At 42.2% G+C, this 4,085-nt stretch overlaps 1 non-coding gene across 1 annotated transcript; it reads right to left on the bottom strand.

Moving 5' to 3' along the window:
- Positions 1-842: 842 nt before the first annotated feature.
- On the bottom strand, positions 843-950 carry LOC130947645 (small nucleolar RNA R71). The gene has a single exon (XR_009072741.1). It is a non-coding gene; the product is annotated as a small nucleolar RNA R71 (small nucleolar RNA).
- Between the last annotated feature and the right edge of the window lie 3,135 nt (positions 951-4,085).

Raw genomic sequence — 4,085 nt, 5'->3', positions numbered from 1 at the left:
ATCTTTTTCAAAAATCACTTGATTTCTTTTCCACTTTTGGTTTTCGAAAATCAATTAGTGTTTTTCAAAATGTTTTTAAAATCTTTTTAATTTATTTTCAAAAATTTCTTCCCCTCTTCTCACATCCTTCTATTTATGGACTAACACTCCTCCTTAATGCACAATTCGAACTCCATCTTTCCTTGATAAGTTCGAATTTTCTACCTCTTCCTTCTATTTTTCTTTTCCTTTGACACCTCAAGGAATCTCTATACTGTGACATAGAGGATTCCATATTTCCTTGTTCTTTTTTCTTTCATATGAGCAGGAGCAAAGACAAAAGCATTCTTGTTGAAGCTGATCCTAAACCTGAAAGGACCTTAAAGCGAAAGCTAAGAGAAGCTAAGGCACAACTCTCTGTAGAGGACCTAACAGAAATCTTCAAAGAAGAAGAACCCATGGCAGCCGAAAACAACAACAATGCCAACAATGCAAGGAAGGTGCTGAGTGACTTTACTGCACCTACTCCCGACTTCTATGGGAGAAGCATTTCTATTCCTGCCATTGGAGCAAACAACTTTGAGCTTAAGCCTCAATTAGTTTCTCTAATGCAACAGAATTGTAAGTTCCATGGACTTCCATTGGAAGATCCTCATCAGTTTTTAGCTGAATTCTTGCAAATCTGTGACACTGTCAAGACCAATGGGGTTGACCCTGAGGTCTACAGACTTATGCTATTCCCTTTTGCTGTAAGAGACAGAGCTAGGATATGGTTGGATTCACAACCTAAAGAAAGCCTGAACTCTTGGGAAAAGCTAGTTAATGCCTTCTTGGCAAAGTTCTTTCCACCTCAAAAATTGAGTAAGCTTAGAGTGGAAGTCCAAACCTTTAGACAAAAGGAAGGAGAATCCCTCTATGAAGCTTGGGAAAGATACAAACAATTGATCAGAAAGTGTCCTTCTGATATGCTTTCTGAATAGAGCATCATAGGTATTTTCTATGATGGTCTATCTGAACTGTCCAAGATGTCATTGGATAGCTCTGCTGGAAGATCTCTTCATCTGAAGAAGACGCCTACAGAAGCTCAAGAGCTCATTGAAATGGTTGCAAATAACCAATTCATGTACACTTCTGAAAGGAATCCTGTGAACAATGGGACGAATCAGAAGAAAGGAGTTCTTGAGATTGATACTCTGAATGCCATATTGGCTCATAACAAAATATTGACTCAACAAGTCAATATGATTTCTCAAAGTCTGTCTGGAATGCAAAATGCACCAGGCAGTACCAAGGATGCTTCATCTGAAGAAGAAGCTTATGATCTTGAGAAACCTTCAATGGAAGAGGTAAATTACATGGGAGAACCCTATGGAAACACCTATAATTCTTCATGGAGAAATCATCCAAATCTCTCATGGAAGGATCGACAGAGACCTCAACAAGGTTTCAACAATAATAGTGGTGGAAGAAACAGGTTTAGCAATGGCAAGCCTTTTCCATCATCTTCTCAGCAACAGACAGAGAATTCTAAGCAGAGTCACTCTGACTTAGCAACCATGGTCTCTGATCTAATCAAAACCACTCAAAGTTTCATGACTGAAACAAGGTCCTCCATTAGAAACTTGGAGGCACAAGTGGGACAGCTGAGCAAGAAAGTTACTGAACTCCCTCCTAGTACTCTTCCAAGCAATACAGAAGAGAATCCTAAAGGAGAATGCAAGGTCATCAACATGGCCGAACTAGGAGAGGAGGAAGAGGCAGTGAACGCCACTGAGGAAGACCTCAATGGACGTCCACTGGCCTCCAATGAGTTCCCTAATGAGGAACTATGGGAATCTGAGGCTCACGCTGAGACCATGGAGATTCCATTGGATTTACTTCTGCCATTCATGAGCTCTGATGAGTATTCTTCCTCTGAAGAGGATGAGTATGTCACTGAAGAGCAAGTTGCTAAATACCTTGGAGCAATCATGAAACTAAATGACAAGTTATTTGGTAATGAGACTTGGGAGGATGAACCCCCTTTGCTCACCAAAGAACTGGATGACTTGTCTAGGCAGAAATTACCTCAAAAGAGACAAGACCCTGGGAAGTTTTCAATACCTTGTACCATAGGCACCATGACCTTTAAGAAGGCTCTGTGTGACTTAGGGTCAAGTATAAACCTCATGCCTCTCTCTATAATGGAGAAGCTAGGGATCTTTGAGGTACAAGCTGCAAGAATCTCACTAGAGATGGCAGACAATTCAAGAAAACAAGCCTATGGACTTGTAGAGGATGTTCTGGTAAAAATTGAAGACCATTACATCCCTGCTGATTTTATAGTCCTAGAGACTGGGAAGTGCATGGATGAATCCATCATCCTTGGCAGACCCTTCCTAGCCACAGCAAAGGCTGTGATTGATGTGGACAGAGGAGAATTGATCATTCGAGTGAATGAAGAATCCTTTGTGTTTAAGGCTCAAGGATACCCCTCTGTCACCATGAAGAGGAAGCATGAAGAGCTTCTTTCAAAACAGAGTCAGACAGAGCCCCCACAGTCAAACTCTAAGTTTGGTGTTGGGAAGCCACAACCAAATTCTAAGTTTGGTGTTGAACCCCCACATTCAAACTCTAAGTTTGGTGTTGGGAGGTTCCAACATTGCTCTGAGCATTTGTGAGGCTCCATGAGAGCCCACTGTCAAGCTACTGACATTAAAGAAGCGCTTGTTGGGAGGCAACCTAATGTTATATTTTATCTATTTTCCTTTGTTACTTTATGTTTTCTGTAGGTTGATGATCATGGAAAGTCACAAAATCAATTAAAAAAGCAAAAACAGAATAAAAACAGAAAAAAAAATAGCACACCCTGGAGGAAGACCTTGCTGGCGTTTAAACGCCAGTAAGGGCAGCAAATGGGCGTTTAACGCCCAGTCTGGCACCATTCTGGGCGTTTAACGCCAGAAAGGGGCACCAGACTAGCGTTAAACGCCAGGAAAGGGCAAGAAGTTGGCGTTAAACACCAGAAATGGGCACAGCCCGGCGTTTAACGCCAGAATTGGCACAGAGAGCATTTTTGCTGGCCACTTGGTGCAGGGATGACTTTTCCTTGACACCTCAGGATCTGTAGACCCCATAGGATCCCCACCTACCCCACCACCCTCTCTCTTCTTCTTCACCCATTCACCAATCACCTCAACCACTCTTCCCCAAGAACCCCTCACCTATTAAATCCCATCTTTCTCTTCACCACTCACATCCACCCTTCATAAAACCCACCTACCTCACCATTCAAATTCAAACCACTTTAACTCCCAAACCCACCCATTCATAATCGAACCCTACCCTTCTCTCCACCCCTATATAAACTCATCTTCACTCCTTCATTTTCACACAACCTAAACACTACTTCTACCCCTTTGGCTGAACCACAAAGCCATCTCCATCTCCTATATTTCTTCTTCTTCTACTCTCTTCTTTCTTCTTTTGCTCGAGGATGACCAAACCTTTTAAGTTTGGTGTGGTAAAAGCATTGCTTTTTATTTTTTCATAACCATTTATGGCACCTAAGGCCAGAGAAACCTCTAGAAAGAGGAAAGGGAAGGCAAAAGCTTCCACCTCCGAGTCATGGGAGATGGAGAGATTCATCTCAAGGGTGCATCAAGACCACTTCTATGAAGTTGTGGCCATGAAGAAGGTGATCCCCAAGGTCCCTTTTCAAACTCAAAAAAGGTCAACTTTAATCAAAGGTTGGACCAAGTCCTCATGGATATCTGTGTGGAAGGAGCTCAAAGCAAACAAGAGATCCCACTCATCATGAAATCCCTGAGATACCTCAAGGGATGCACTTTCCTCCGCAAAACTATTGGGAGCAAATCAACACCTCCCTAGGAGAATTGAGTTCTAACATGGGACAACTAAGGGTGGAGCACCAAGAGCATTCCATCCTCCTCCATGAAATTAGAGAAGATCAAAGAATCATGAGAGAGGAGCAACAAAGGCAAGGAAGAGACATTGAGGAGCTTAAGCACTCCATAAGATCTTCAAGAGGAAGAACAAGCCGCCATCACTAAGGTGGACCCGTTCTTTAATCTCCTTGTCCTTCATTTTCCTGTTTTTCGAAAATT

The sequence above is a fragment of the Arachis stenosperma genome, chromosome 1, assembly GCF_014773155.1.
Source record: "Arachis stenosperma cultivar V10309 chromosome 1, arast.V10309.gnm1.PFL2, whole genome shotgun sequence".
In the NCBI taxonomy this organism is placed as follows: domain Eukaryota; kingdom Viridiplantae; phylum Streptophyta; class Magnoliopsida; order Fabales; family Fabaceae; genus Arachis; species Arachis stenosperma.
The sequence above is the reverse complement of the archived record's forward strand: the minus strand, read 5'-3'. Positions and strand labels throughout refer to the sequence as shown.